This window comes from Chelonia mydas, chromosome 7 (assembly GCF_015237465.2).
Source record: "Chelonia mydas isolate rCheMyd1 chromosome 7, rCheMyd1.pri.v2, whole genome shotgun sequence".
In the NCBI taxonomy this organism is placed as follows: Eukaryota; Metazoa; Chordata; order Testudines; family Cheloniidae; genus Chelonia; species Chelonia mydas.
This window is the reverse complement of record NC_057853.1, coordinates 5,796,768-5,813,169: the sequence shown is the minus strand read 5'-3', so window position 1 is coordinate 5,813,169 and position 16,402 is coordinate 5,796,768. Positions and strand designations below refer to the sequence as shown.

Below are 16,402 nucleotides of genomic sequence, written 5' to 3'. Positions count from 1 at the left end.
CACTTACTCCACTTTTCCAGGCTTTTCTTTCGCTCTGAGATTACAGGGATAGAAATAATTCCTTTCTATGCGATTTCATTAAGCCACTAGACAGTGCTCTTACATTGTTTTGATCTTATAGCCTACTTACCACTATTATGTGTAGGAGAGTGTTATTAAAAAAAAAAAAGTGAAAGGTTTACTCCTTTCTTCTAATAAGCACCAGTTATCCATTGCACTAGAAATAACTGCGGAAGATGTAAGTAATCCTTGGGATTATTAAAGCAGAGACCCAGCTACAATCATCTCAATTGAAAAATACATATAGGAGCCTGCTATTTACAAAAGATCCAGAATTTCTTTAGGGTTTATTATATACTCACGAAAGGGTTCAGTTGTCTTTAAGGGAAACGCTAACTCTAATGTCTAAGAAATGTGTTTTAAAAAAGTCTGTCATTTTTTAATTCCCACATTTCTTTGGTTGTTCCCTCTCCCTCTCTTTTTGATACCATCTTGCTTTCGCATCCACAGTTACACACTAAAAATGATCTAAAGCCGAGAGTGGTTTATCCTGAAATGGCGAACCGCAGCTGTGCTCTGTGGTATAGACTATCAAGATAAAAACAGTACATGATTTTAGCTCTCGTAGTGTTTACGTTTGGTGCCAGAGGTACTCAAGCATTTTCGCAATGTATGTCTACAGTGCAGGCAGAAAGACAGAAAGAGTGTAGTATCTTTTGAAATCTGTACAGGATCTTGCTTACTCTGCTGGGTTTAATTTTAGAGTACAGAGTTTATCGTAAAGGGGAAGAATGTTTTTGGTATGTTACATTCTCTAATCAAATCCAGAAAAAAAAGCTGTTGTGGGCATCGTTCATTAGATTCATCTACACCGGCAAATTTTTGTTTCCCTTTTAGTTTTCTAAAAATCCTGCATGAGTGAAATGTATTCATTGATGGTGCGGATCTGATGTCCCTGATATTGCTGCCCATGGCGTGGAATGGCGGCAGGGTGTATGGGGAGGAGTTGAGGTGGGGCGGGGGGTGAGGGGAGCTTGGCTGCCAGTGGGTGCAGAGTACCCACTAATTTTTCCCCATGGAAAAATGCCTCCAGTCCCGGAGCACCCACAGAGTCAGCGCCTATGCTGCTGTGCCCCTTCAGAGTGCAGCTCACTAATCTCTCCCCCCAACCCCCAGGTGGCCAGCCAGCTTCACCCTCTAGCGTATAAGTGGGGAGGGGCGCCCTAGCCCTCCCAAGCCCCTTTTTGGGCACTGAGCATGCCCAGCGAATAGGGATGGAAGGACAGATCAATCCATCAGCACAATGACTAGGACTCTGCCTGGCCCTGGTCCAGGCCACGGTTATGGAAGCCAGGCTGCTTGTGTTCTCCTCCTCCCCGACGGTGCATCCTGATAAGGGGTGGGCAGAGTCTTTGCGAGCACCAGGGGAGAGGAACCTAAACACCAAAGCTGAGTGGCGCTAACATTGAAACAGGGAGTGGTTCAGGTCTTCTTCAGGGAAAAGAACTTACAATCCTCAACAGTATTTTATAAAGGGATACAGCATTTACATAGTTTGGTGTAACAAAGGAGAATGAAATAAAGGGTCCTACAGTATCAATACTGATATTTTTGTATACAGACTATCATCCAGCCTCTAGGTGTCTCTGTGTGCTGTATAGAATTCCAGAGAGGATGGGCTCCCTGGTAAACAAGAGAGACAAAATGGGAACTCAAGCTCTTTGGAAGCCTGTTAGCTTGTTTTGGTAGGGGTAGCTGCTTTATTTAATAAAATGCCTCCTGTTTGAAAAGAGTTGCGATTCCTCATACCGTGATGATGACGACATTTGGAGTGGAGTGGATAGAAATACGTGTGAATAACTCACGCATGCTGCTATGATGATATAAGCATCAGCAAACTGTAGGGAGTGCACATGCAGAATACCCAACCGGCCATTTGCATGGGCAGCCGCAGTAATTGCTTGTACAGAGTTTGTGTGTGAAAATCTGGTCCTCAAGCGTGGTGGTTAAAAAAAAATAAAATAAAATGGCTTGCTTTGTACAAGTTGGCCCTGTAGGCTTTCTGTCATGGGCGTGTTTTAATGTAGTGGGACATGATGACAGTTAAGACAGAATTAGAATGCTCAGGAAGAGAATTCCCGTAACTGCTACCAATAGAGCCCAATTAGATTTCATTTCCCTAATTCAAGAAACAATCCTTGTCATTGTAGGGTCCAGTGCAGCCAAAGAAATGGCAGAGGGAGAGAGAAGTAAGGTGTCCTCCACACAAGGAAGTGAAGGCTCTTATTTTTCATGATTTGACACATTAAAAATGTAAATTTCTAGTTCTGTTTGGAAGCGTGTTAGGTGTCTAATTTGCACTTCTGTGTATTTGTACTGTTGTACGTTCTTCTGTATGTTAACACGTGCCCTGGAGTGATGCCTTGTGAGCTACTCTGGAAATACAAAATAAATAGGGCGGGTGGCCTGGACTGCATTGCAAAGTGGAACCATTCTAGCACGCCTGCGCTAAAGGGAAAGAGACAGGCTCCACTGCCCAAATTAATTTATGGTATTTGAAAGCCCCCTCAGAATATGTTGCACACAACACACTCATGCTGGAAACAGCTGCACAGTTCCTCACTGCAATAGCCATTCCATTCCCTGAGAGGGCATTTTCAGAAACATCCACAGACCGATCCCTTGAGTGATTTACCTAGCTGAACACACGAGCTTTACAAGCTACATTCATAGGTCTCATGGCTATTTCTTATAGTGCCACCTAGTCAGTAGTTTGGGGGTCAGGACTGTAAAGCTGAGCAGTTCTAGCAATGAAGCTCTGAACTGTACCCCTGGTCATTATTCCAACCTTCCACTACAGTTGCCTATTTTAAGAAATGGAGAGGTCATGTCAAGGCATGTTTCTTCTGTTATTCCAATGCAAATAATGAAACAACTGTGACAGAATGAAAAGAATAAAAAGCACTCTGAGAAAGGGAGTTTTAAAAACAATAGGTTAGATCGTCAGCAGGTGTAAATTGCCTCGCGCTGTTGACTTCTACAGTTCACACCAGCTGAGGATCTGGCCTAAGGTGAGCAGATGTCCCGATTTTATTGGGACAGTCCTGATTTTTGGGTCTTTTTCTTATATAGGCTCCTATTACCCCCACCCCCCACCCCATCCCGATTTTTCACACCTGCTGTCTGGTCACCCTAATCTAGCCTGTGATGTTCATCAGTGGTTATCCATTTTTCACAGTTCAGAACTTTGTTGGAGCTCTTCAGGACATTTGCAAACGGAACAGACTCTTCCAGATACATGGAATGTATCTGCTCCCATGAAGTCAATGGCAAAACCGTGTGATTGCAACGTAGACCATGCCCTAGCTCCTACAACCCCACTCTAATTTCAGAGAGTAGAAGTTGGCATTCCCCAGTGCTGGGCTTAATTTCATAGCTTGGGAATTACACTAAATAATTGTGCATGTCTGTCGTGGCTTTGACCTACAGACCAAGATATGTGGTGTATTCAAATAAATATTGTTAGTTTGAAAACTAAGCTAACCCGTACCAGAAAACAAATAAAAGAAGCAATTTAGCAGAGCTCTAGATGGCTTCAAAGGAGCTGAGATCTTAAACATTTTTACAAGTCTTTTATGACTGTCTCAACCACCTTTTATCTTGATCAGTTTTGCCATAGTGACTAATGACGCCTGCTAGCGGGTACAGAATGGAACATTTGCAGGAGTTCCTGTGGTTACAAGCAGCTATGGCTTTTCATGATTTCAGCAGACGTGTTTCTTTCCTCGCTATCCCTCCCCCTACGCCTCGTGCTCCTGAGGCCAGAGCAGAATTTTCTAAACCTAGTCACCTACTTGATCTGCGTGCATAATTTCCATCTGCGTAAATGGAAGTGGCACAGATGCACCGAGAGGAAAATGTTCCTCTAATTTCTCTGTGCTCCGACCTCCCAGAGGGATTGCCTCCAAGGTTTTGCAATCAACATCTCGCCCACAACAGAGGAGAGATTTGTCTTCCTGGAGACACTGTGTTGAGGAGCAATGAAGTTTAGGGCACAGTGCAGCCTTCCTGGCTCTCTGAAGCCTTTACCAGTACAAAAGCAAGCAGCCAGCATACAGCTGATAAGTGTTGGCAAGAATTTGCTCCCCTAATTATTCTCCCTTATGCATAGATAATTTTAATATAGTTGCACTTATCAACCCTGCTGTTATTGGAGTTGCGAGGACTGACCTGCTAATCATAACCAAAAATTAATGGAAATTTTCAGTCGTCGAGACAGTGGTCTCTGAAGTGCTCAGAGAGCAGCTTCAAAGGGGAATCGAAAAGTGAAGCAGCATGTGTTGCCCTTACGGCTGTAGATAAAGTGGCCCAATGTCAGTTACTGAGGTACTTGGGGCGGGAGGCAAGAAATAAAACTGGAGGAGCGTAAATAAGAGGTTAAGAGCCAGATCTTGGGAGGTGCTGGGCCCTCTCAAGCCCCCATTCAGCAACATGCAGAAACCAGACTCCTGGGCTTAAAAAAAAGAAGAAAATGCATACTTTGCAAGAGTATGGTGGTTCTAGAAAGAGAAGCACTTCAGCAAGACAGGCCAAATCAATTCCATTGTTACCATCCCCATAGACTTTAGGGGCCAGATCCTCACGTGGTGTGAATTGGAACATCACAATTGAAGTGAAGTGACATCAAAGCATCCATTCAGAGTTACGCCACCTGTGGATCTGGCAGGTAATTGCCAAATAGCATTGTGAGTTTGTGTAGATACTTCACAAAGCAGTTCTCATTCATCTTTTCAGAGGTTTTCTTTAAAATGCCATGGATCCATTTTGACTGTAGAGATAAAATATCTTATCAGTACAGAGGACCCACAGAGTCCGTAAACATGCTTTTATGTTGGTGAGGCTAAAAGAAAGGACTGATTAGCTTGTCTGAAATATCAAAAACTTGGCTTGCATGTGTCTGAGTGCCTGTACCCCCATCTCAAAGAGAGAGAGATTTTTGAACATGATGTTTTTGAATCATAGTTTGGTACATTGCACTTAAATAGTTCTGTCTTGGGCACATTCAAAATGAATTTATAGATGGATGTTTGGAGTACTGGCTAGAAGAGAAATAGTTTTATAAAATAGGAATAAATTGCTTATATGTGCAAAATAAAAATGGTTCAAGGAACAGATTTTCTTTAGCACTAGCGAATGGAAAATAGAATATCATTTAATCCATTCCATATGTGTAGCTGAGGATCTTTTTAAAAGTATGTTTATTGGTTTTCAGGCTAATCCAATATTGGGGGGGGGGGAGAACTGTATAGACAATGAGAAGATGATTTATAGAGCAGTAAAAGAGGCTGGATAGGAAAGTATTCATAATCTGATAAATTCTAGCTTTTGAGTCCTGCTGCCTCCTGGAGAGAAATCGCATCCCACAGCCTTCAGGATAACAAACTGATATTGTTGATGTGTTTGAACATCTCTGGACAAAAAATAACTTTGTTAATTTTGAGCTAAAGTTGCTCTAACCTATTTCCTCACAGCAACTCAAACATTAAAGAGGAAGAAAACCCTCAAGTAAGGCAACTTTCCCACCCAACCCAATACCAAGCTCCAAGAGAGAGCGGCTACGTTCGTGAGATTCAGCCACACCAACATACTTGGAAACACATATTTGTAGCTGGGCCCTGTATGTGGTGGATGCAGCGGTGGAATTAGTTGTGGCTCCGATTCTGTGGCTGGCTCTACAGGGTAGAGTAGCGTTGGTGTGGCTCCAAACTTTCCCAGCTAGTTGTGCCCCAACGGGTTATAACGCCAGCCAAAAGTAGCCGGACAGCAAGAGGGCCCTGGCCATGCCCCCTCCCTCCCTCCATGCCTTCTGGGGGCGGGGGAGAGCTGGCTGTGCCAGCGGAATCCTAAGGTGGGAAGATACGGTGGCTTTCCTGCCTCTACCAGTGCTGCAAAGGGGCTGGACTGCAGAAAAGCATCTGGCATTTTCAGTGCAGCAATGCTATCCCCCTCAGTAAATGCATGGGAGAACTGAAAATCACACTGCAGTGCCCCACCTTTGCTCTGGCGTACCTTAGGAGACGCGCAAACAAACACACGTCTAGGCTGGAGTAACATTGTGGCTTGGGGGGGTGGGGCAGTTCAGCTCTACAATACACACCGCTCAACAAAAATCATGCATAAATATTCGTGACATCTTCTAGTAAAATCAGCTCCTGTGGACATTCCTAATGTGGGTTTAGTGAAATAAGAAGTTGCCAGGCTGGAGTTTTAAGTTGCTGTATTGCTGTGTGGAGGGTTTTTTTTTTATCCCTGCTGAGCCTAGACTGTGGTTGCTGGCTCAGGTGATGTTGCTGGCACATGGGGTGTATCTGGGTAACAGAGAGGCTGAAGAGGAAGGACTGTGCTACCCAGTCTCTGAAGGAGATCCTGCCGTGTAAGCAAACTGAGCCAAATACCTGGACCTGAAGCAGATCCTCTTGGACCTTAGCATCCTGCTATGGGCCAGACGAAATGTTATGGGGGACAAGCTGAATAGGTTCTTCAAGCGGAGGAGGAGTACAACCAAAAAGCAGCTTACAAAACAAGTGGAACAGAATCAGAAGCTGGCAGCTTCTCGTCTCGGCTTCAGGTGGTAGACTTTTGTTCTGGGGCTTGGTAAATGGATATAAAACAGTTCTCTTCCATTTGGTTGCAGCTCAGGTCGATAGTGTTTGAAAGACCTTTTCATCCAGTGGAGGGGCAGCTGCTTCTGTTGGTGGGCAGACAGGTTTCCACTTTCGGAGGGCGGACATGCCTCTTGTAAATAGTGCCTTTCTTGTTGGGAGCCTCAACAAAGAAGCCCAGGACTGACCATGCAAGGAGACCAAACTCCCTCCTTTTGCACTCTGCTGTGCTCTCTCTAGATGGAGGGAGGACAATGTGTTGTGGGCTGCCCTGCAGTTCTGTTGATTCTGTGGATACCCCTGAAGACATCAGTGTCCACTGCTGTCATGTTATGATGAGCGCTACAATTCACATAATTAAAACAACAGCCTCAGTAAAGCCCAGTCGTATGGTATAACTGAGGGCTGGGTAAAAACGGATTTGGGGATTTTGTCAGATACAAGTTGACTCTTGTTGGTTGCTCTGAGTAGTCTCCTGAATGAGCAGGATAACCTCCAAACTCCTCCTTAGAACCTACTTAGGCTGTGAAGTCTTCCAATGTATAGTGATGTACTGGTGGTGTCTGAATGTGTTCTTGTACTTTGACTAGTATCTTATGTATCATACCTAGGTTGTAAACTCCTTGGTAAAGGGACATTTGATTTATAAAGTACCAAGCACACCCATTAGCCTTCTATGGTAATAATAGCCTGCCCCAAATTCTGATGCTCTGGAAGATCATTGGTGAAATGTGTTTTTTCTGGGGCTGAAGTTGCTAAACTCTTTTCGACACATTTAATTTTGGCGAGAGCTGGCTGCAAGAAAATGGGGTGCTTTCAACAATCAAAAAGAGTGAGTTTCTGGAAGCCTGCTTGCTGAAAATGGTTATTCATGGTTATTCTTGCAAGCATTCTTCTGATCTTCCATCCCTTGATTTTTCTCCATCATCGCAAAAATTAATGGAAGTGAAATTTGCTTTCCTACTCTCGCTCCTTGTGATCTCGCTGAAGTTTTAAAGACTACCTTTTTTCTTGCCTGTGTTTTGGTTATTCTGGAACTTTTATTTGGAGTTCCTTTTCTGTATTTAGAATGTGTATTTTGCATCTGCAAGGTAATACTTTTGAAATGCAAAACAGTCCATTAAAGTTAATCTGGGAATACCACAGCTAAATGATTTCTCTAGCGTCACTCCTTTGCTCCCATGTAGACTTCATTGGCTTTATCCACATGCCTGTGCCAAGCTGGAAAAAACTAGTTTAAGGCTGGTTTCTGCAGTCCTTACATCAATTCAATATTCTTGAGTATACACTATAGGGCCGTGGTTTTCAACCTTGTTTCATTTGCGGATCCCTAAAAAAATGTCGAAAGCAGGCGTGGACCCTTTGGAAATTCAACCTGTGGTCCGCGGACCCCAACCGTAGAAGTCTTAAACTGAAAACTGACTGAACAGAATTCAACTATAAATGTTGCGTGTGCTCTGCCCAGCATTTGATGAGAAAGGGCGCTAAACTGTGGGCTTCTATGGTCATGACACCACTTCCAGGTTTTGACCTGTAGGTGGGGGTATTCGCATACTTCTGATTGATCAGAAAAACGGAATGCCATTTCTGGGATCTGAAACTTTTATTTTCATAGTCAACATTTGCGGATCCCTGAGACATAGTCTGCGGATCCCCAGGGGTCCACGGATCCCAGGTTGAAAACTACCACCATAACTACAACATAACTTCAGATTTATTCCGAATGCATATTTCGACTAAATTCTGCAGGTACAATATGTCAGCGGACTCTCTCCAGGATTACACAACTGTAAAAGATCAACGTTTATCACGTGAGCATAAAAGGCCTGCAGCTTCTTCCATGCTGACCTGTTGTTTGGGAATGAACAGAAAGTTTCTAGGTCACTGTGCCTCCTGTAGGAAGTGGCAGTTTATAATTTTATGAGTAGCCCCTCGTTTAGTATAAGTATCAAAAGTTATTACCGTGATCAAGCATGTCGATCTATATGCAATGAAAAGAACTGAGCCTCTTTTACAGCTAGGTTCTATCGAAAAGAACAAATGTGAACAGTATTCGGGTTATTTGCCCGGCGTCTTTTACGGCTGAGAGTTAACTGCGAGACTCATTATTACTTTTAGAACTACGTGCTGCTTATAACCCTTTTTTCTACTGGCGTACAGCCATGAGCTGTGTGGGGCAAAGCGACTTTTCCTGCACTCTGTTCGTTAAAGCTGTAAGGGATGCTGGCTCCCGAGATCGGAATTTGGTTCGAGGGACAGGGTTGGGTTGTGCCTCCTGATTTTCACCAATAAGCTAAAACTTCGGTGGGCGTCCCTGGAAACAGCCTGAGTGCTTTAACTCCCCAAAGGGCCTGACTGACTCGCAGCTCCGAAGAGCAGAGCCACTCCACACGGCAGTGGTTTAGTCAGGCTGTGTAAGAACGCTTCTCCACCTCTCGCTGAGTACCCCAGAGGGCCTCAGTAAGCCTTTTGCTCTTTGCTTCAGCCACCACACTTTTCTCATTAGGAAGACATTGAAGAGACGTCTCTCTTTTTTTTCCTCTCCATCTTTCTCCCTTTCCTTTCTCCTTCCCACTGACGCAGTGGTTTTTGTGCACACGAAATAAATGCCTGCGTAGTCGGGGTAAGTAATCGTCTTCAGTTTGTAACATAGGAAAGCATAAGCCATTTAGTCTGAGACTAATATTTACACTTGGAAAGTTGTTTTCACTTGTAATATTCTGTATCCAGCTGTAAACTCAGGGTTGCTTTTGCAATTAGGCAGGAAAACTGAGCTAACTAGCTCAAATGTTGGAGAGAGTTTTGGTCTTATTTAATTACTGCTGCTGAATTACAGTTCAGAGACTTGATTTAACTAATATAGGATATTAATAATATCTGTACTTCAAGTGGGGTTTTGTTTTGTTACCTAGGGAAGTTGTAAAATTGACAGAACCGTGGCTTTGCACAGCTTCTCTTACCAACTTCAAAACCACTGGTAGTTATTTAGTGCGTTAAGAGTCTAACATGTAAAACACTGTGGGATCTGGAGCTTATCTTTAGCTCTTAGTTTCAGAAGGTAGCGTATGTCATCTCAGCTGCTGTGGGGATTTGTGTGGAATGACAAAATGCAAATCTTGAACCTTTTGACAGCTGTGTTTAATACAGGCTAAAATGTTGTTTTTAACTCTTGGATGTTGACTTTTTATATTAAAAATATTAGCACGAATTCTAAAGGGAATGTAGACTTTCTCTGATGCAAAGTAAAGCACTTTTTTTCTTTCAAGTAAAAGACAGATTTTTTTAAGTATCTAATGAAACTTACTGGCTTTTGAATACTTTTGCAAATAAGCAACTAGCAAGTCACATTTCACATGTTCATTGGTTAGTCATAAATGACACTTTTGAGTGGAAAAAAGATACTTCTCGCAAATACAAACTAGTACGCCGTCTACAGAATGCTGGTCTGCATTAAGTTACTTTGGCTATTGGCTGCTATAGATATGTTTAACCTCCTCCTATATTTGCATTCGTTTAGCCAGTTTAAGTCATTTGTATGCTTTGGGATTCCTGCTTTCTTCAAGCAGATGTGTTTATCTGCACAAATGGTGGAGTAATTGGAGAGGCAGACATAGTGATCTGTGTATACAGACAGAGCAAATATCCACTTGGGAGGGAGTGGATTAGGACAATTCTTAAAATAATCAGTTGCAAAAACTTGAGAACATAGTGCCGGGCAAGTGAAGGTGTCAAGTGAGCTGGAGCAGTGAAAACCTTGTAAGTTTCTAATTCTGTTCATCATATTACAAACGGCCCCTTCGTGGGGATAAAAAAAAAATAAAAATGATCCAATATTATGTATCTATCGAGTCAGTGCATATCCTACACCCACAGAACTGCGCATAATCCCAATCGTAGGAGCAGTTGGCTGACGTAAAACAAGTAAAAGAGAAATGCTATGGCCAGGCTTACTTGACTTTATTTCTGTTGAGAGAAAGGGAAATAAAATATTTTTGCTCTAACAAATAGTTGATCTATCCTGGAGCAGAAGACTGTACTTGTTCTTCAGGCAAATTCCTCTGAAAGTGTGAATCATTTACTTTGGATTTTTGTGGTGGAGGCTTGGAGATGATTAAATGTTCTGTCTGCAGGAAATTACCAGGGGATTTGAGTATTTTCCTGAATCAGCCTCAGATGGGACACAGTTTTTGGTGTAATACAAGAAAGTACTGTTACAGGGCAATCTTTCTGTGTTGCGCTGCCTATTGACAGAGCAGGCCTCCCTGAGCCTTTCAAAGCTCTGGTTACGCAAGAGTATTTTTGTTACATTACCATTTAAGTAATCGGAGCAACATGCTGATTTCGCTAATGATCTTGATTAAGTTATCACTTATTTCCTTAATTAGCTGCTGGATCTACTTATACCTTCAATGAGTTTATTTTCTTTGCTCTTCTAGCGATTAGAATCTATATGAATTTTTGCAGAGGTGACTCTCTCCTTCTTAGGTAACACTAGAGCTTAAATTGAAGGGCCGTAGCACTACCGAGCCAACACATAACAGTCCTGTTTGATTGTTTATGGCCATTTGCATTGCAGGGTTGGGGAGTGGGAAATAAGGCCAGCATTGTTAAAGCTGCCTGGGCTACCAGTGAGCGCATCATTCATGAACAGAAAAGGAGTAAAGATGTCAGGGGGAGCAGGAAACTGAAAATACAGTCTTGTGTAACAGCCCTGAGCTGCTCCCAGTGAGGCGAAGCAAAATGGCATCTCTTTGGGACTTTATCTTTTGTCAGTGATGATTCAAAACTACAGAGGATCCCAGTCAGGGAGAGAGTATGGCTTTTAGAATGCCTGTCTCCAGAGAAGATGCCTATGTGCTTAAAATATTTCTGTTAGATACTTTGGTGAATCTTAACTAGACCAGAGGGCACAGCGCTGATGGAAGGCTACCTAAATATGCACCCAGACATTTCAAATCTGAGAAGGGGTGACAGCTACCCAGCATTGTTTGATGTGTCACTGAAAAACAGACCAGCCATTTGTATCTGTTGGTGGCAGTTGTTCTCAAACAGAGAGAGGATTTAACAGCATTTACAAAGTGTGTTTTAGAAATGGGCATGTTAAATATGTTAATTATATACAATAATGGGAGGGTGGTTGCTGTCTCCAACCCAACCAGGGAAAATATTTTAAAACTATATGCAGTACAAGTAGGCTAGCTGAGGTGTTTGAGCAGAGGGCCACAAGAGGGGTGTGTGTAGACATGCACTATCTGTGGGACAGCTTGGGGAAGGGGTTGTGTCCTTGGACCTTCCTAAATTCTCCAGCATGTGGGAGAAATGCGCTGTCTGCACTATCCTTTGGGAAGGTGCATCCTTCTCTTCCCAATGAGCAGGGCCGGCTCTGCGCCTTGTGGGGCAATCTGTTGATGCGAGGATGGAGTATTCACTGGGCCTTACACAAGATGCAGGGGAGAGAGGAGAAGGTTTTTTTCACCCATTTCCACTCCGCTCATGTGCAAAGGCCAGGGACGACGCAGCCCAAAATGTAGGTACAGATCTTTGTATTGGGTATCAGATAAAGTGTTGGAGGCTGACGTGGGAGGGGCGCTGCATTCGGCTTGTGCTAACAACTGTATTTAGATGGTCGCTGTTGGCAAGGGGGAAAGTGCATGCGTGGAATGAAGTCATGCATTACTGTCACACCGTCCAGTATTGCAGGAGTGCCAGGGAGTTGTCAGAGCTCCTGGGCCAATTCATTAACAGTTTCTCTGGAAATTATACACAGTGTTTAATCTTCAAATGCCTTTTCGGGTCCTTTGCTCTGAGGAAGTGCACCCAGCCAAGTCACGGAGCACATACTTTCCAGATAATAAAACACCTTCCCTCCTCCAATTCAGAGCACAGCACTGGGTGTCTTTCCAATGCAGTGCTAGCAGGCGCACTCCTAGTGGCTTTTGTAGGAAATCGCAAGTTACTGTCAAATTAGCACATTCGGCTGTGCCGATGGGAAAACTTTTGATAACATCCTGTGGAAAAACCCACTGAAGATGTACTATGTCTATAATAATGAATACACCAGAGTAGGTATTAGTGTTACTTAGTGCAGGGTCAGTTGTGTTTGTGTTCATCCATTGAGGGAGGGGAGGGGACAGCGGACTCTGACGCAGAAATTTCAGTTAGCTATCAATATTGAAACGTCTCCTTATTTTAAAAATAGCATCATAGCCGGGGGCCTGTCTGTCACTAAGAAGCGCCAATCAGTATTGAAGCCCCATTGTGGTAGGCACAATCCATACTCATGCCCCAAAGAGCTTACGGTCTAAATAGACAAAGGAAGGATTAGTATCCCCATTTTACAGATGAGGAACTGAGGCACACAGAGAGTAAGTGGCTATCTAAGGAAGATTGTGGCAGAGACAGGAACTGAACACAGATTTCCTGGGTCCTAGCCCAGAGCTTTTAACCACAAGTCCATCCTTCCTCTCCTTGTCATCAAGCAAACCAGCATATTTCATAGAGGTATCTGGGAAATTTCTTGCAACATAACATCATATACCCCTCTGAGGCTGCAAGGATTTTCTGTTTCAAAATGTTGACATTTTGGCTACTAAGGGCTTGACGGACATGTGAGGCCTTTTAACAGGAAATCAGAATTGGTTATGAGAGCAGTGATTCTCAACCAGAGGTACACGTACCCCTGGGGGTACACAGAGGTCTTCCAGGGAGTACTCAACTCATAATGATGTTTGCCTAGTTTTACAACACGCTACATAAAAAGCAGTCGCAGAGTCAGTACAAACTAAAATTTCACACAAACAATGACTTGTTTATACTGCTCTATAGGCTACACACTGAAATGGAAGTACAATATTTATAGTTCAGTTGATTTATTTTATAATTCGATGGTAAAAATGAAAGTCGGCTACTTTTCAGGAATACCTGAAATGGGACATTTTTGTGTTTTTATCTGATTTTTGTAAGCAAGTAGTTTTTAAGTGAGGTGAAACTTGGGGGTATGCAAGACAAATCAGCCTTCTGAAAGGGGTACAGGTTGAGAGCCCATGTAGTAGATCACTTGGCTCATCCCTTAGGGCAGAGATGAGCAAACTACGGCCCACGGGCCATATCTGGCCCGCAGGACCATGCTGCCTGGCCCTTGAGCTCCCGGCCAGGGAGGCTAGCCCCCGACCCTCCCCTGCTGGCTCCCCTCTCCCGCAGTTATGCTGCCGTGCGGGCAGTGGGGCTGCGAGCTCCTGCCGCTCTAAGCGGCATGGTAATGGGGTGGCGGCAGCATGCATACGGCGGTGAAAGTCTGGGCAGGAGGTTCCGGGGGGCAGTCAGGGGACAGGGAGTGGTTGGATGGGGTGGAGGTTCTAGGGCGGTCAGGGGTTGGGGAACAGAGGGGGGTTGGATAGGGCGTGGGAGTCCCGGGGAGACTGTCGGGGGGCAGGCTGTGGATAGGGGTCGGGGCAGTCAGGGGACAGGGAGCGGGGGAGTTGGATAGGGGGTGGGGTCCTGGGGGGGGTGGGAGGTACCAGGAGGGGTGGTCAGGGGACAAGGAGCAGGGGGGGTTGGATGCGTCGGGGGTTGTGAGGGGGGCAGTCGGGAGCGGGAAGTGGGAGGGGGCAGACAGGGGGCGGGAACCAGGCTGTTTGGGGAGGCACATCCTTCCCTACCCAGCCCTCCATACAGTTTCTCACCCCAATGTGGCCCTCGGGCCAAAAAGTTTGCCCACCCCTGCCTTAGGGCCTACCATTGGGTTATTCTATGCAGGACATTTTCCGGTACTTTGACATCCTATTTTACCCATGCCATGCAATGGGCCTTCCATTACTAGTCTTCGAGAACGTTCAACTCTCTGATACAGTGGTTCCCAAACAGAGGTCCTTGGACCTCCATTGGTCCACAGAGCATTTGCTGGTTATCTGTGGAGAGCAGTTGTTGCTCTGTTGTTGGCTCTCTTCACATTAAGAGAAATTAGGCAAGTATCTAATGTATTTTTAACCTGACTTGACCATGTAAGCAATTGTGGCCGCCCAAGGGGTGTTATTTGATCACCTGTGGTAGGAGAAATGTCCATGAAGTTACATCAAGGGATGGTCCACTCTGTAAATGTTTGAGAATCCCTCTAAGTTAATCTCTGCTCAGTATGTGCTTATGCATTCTTCTTCTGTGCCTGGTGCATCGAACTCTGCACGAGCGCTCATTTAGGAGTCAAAGTCTCTTAGTCCAAGGTGTAGAGGCTCATGTTCTTAGCTCTGAAGATCACTGATGATGTACAAGATGACAATTCACAGTCCTGACATTAAGCCTAATTTTTTCTGCTCCTAGTTGCATCCTGTTACTCTGAAATAGCCCGTTAATACTTCCTCTCCAACCTTGTTAAGTTATGCAGGACTTGCTGAAATGTACCATGTAGAATGAGGCTGATTCCATATTTAAAATGCAAGCCAAAAGAGACACAAATTGGGGCTGTCCCAAGTAAAACAAAACTGAAGGGTTGCTTTGTGACCTTCCGATAAATCTTAACATCTGTGCCAAAAAAGTTATATATTCTGGATGGATTATCAAGAGTTGTAAAATATGCAGGATTTACTCTGTGCTTTTTTATTTTATTTTTAGCACTGACTAAATTTTAAATATACCACACTCTTCTCTTTCTTAAGGAACTTTAGACCAGAAACATGACAGGTCAGATTCTCTGGTGCAGAACTCCAATTTCACCCTGAGGTAATACCACCAAAATCAGTGGGGTTACACTGGTGTAACACTGGAGTGATGCAGTGGGAAATCAGACCTAGCATCTCTGCAAGAGTCAGAGTGCTCCAGCTGGAAAATGTACACACGGCTGTCCTAAAAATCCCATGGGTCAGATCTGGCAGTCAATACAAGTTGGTTTCACCAGCTATAGAATACCATATTTTAGTGTTGCCAACTCTTGTGATTTTATCACTAGCCTTTACATATTTGGTGTTCCTCTTGAAGCTGCAGGTCCTGGAATCAAGTGACCACGTGAGAATCTCAGCTTTCCTTTTTTTTTAACTAAGCTGCCTGCCCTAATTGTTGCAGAGAAATATTTGAAAGCATGAACTCTAAAGGCTCAATATCTAGAAGGCAAATAAAGAGAACCTCTTATTATTATTGATTGATCTCATGATTTTAAGACAATCTCATGATATTGAGGTCCTGATTCATGATTTTTGCATGCTCGGGGTTGGCAATACTGCATCTGAAGAATATTTTGTCTATCTTTTGCACTCATTTCTTACCCTTTTTGTATGTATACATGTAGTTTAAATGGGAAAAAATTAAAGTTGGAGAAAGGAACAGTGAACATGGTTAAAAAATCAACATTTTCCCACAGTTAGCATACAGCAGCCTCTGAAATTACCTCCCTTTTTTATGCTTCTAGCTCAGATATCACTGGGGAGACACTGAGTTAACGCTGACAGCTTGATTGGAAGTATTGTACTGTAGGTGTAAGATGCTGCTGTGTGCCAGGTTGGATACTCCCATAGTGGGTTTGTGCAATAGAGGTTGTCTGGGTGGGTAAGTGAGCTGTGGTTGTGGAATGTTCTTACTGTTTACATTTTAGAGGCAGATTATCATATATGAAATGGAGTCCCTGGTGCTCAGTTCTCCCGTCCCTTAGACCCATGCAGTCTCACTGAGCTTAATGGAATTGCACAGGTGTACATGAAGCCAGAAATGAATAGAAAGAAAGGATGGGTCTGTGGTTAAGACACTGGGCTGGGCCT

General features: G+C 43.9%; 1 protein-coding gene across 3 annotated transcripts in view; it reads left to right on the top strand.

Annotated features, from left to right (window-relative positions):
• PRICKLE2 (prickle planar cell polarity protein 2) overlaps nucleotides 1–16,402 on the top strand; it is a 188,868-nt gene that overhangs the window by 73,133 nt on the left and 99,333 nt on the right. The window contains exon 1 of one of the 3 annotated variants that reach the window (XM_043551662.1): nucleotides 9,024–9,122. The exons of 1 other annotated variant lie outside the window; for it this stretch is intronic. The gene's annotated coding sequence lies outside the window, so the exon portion shown is untranslated. Of the gene's footprint in view, nucleotides 1–9,023; nucleotides 9,286–16,402 lie in introns of those variants that run through there. One more of the 3 variants, XM_037905133.2, reaches the window with a different exon arrangement.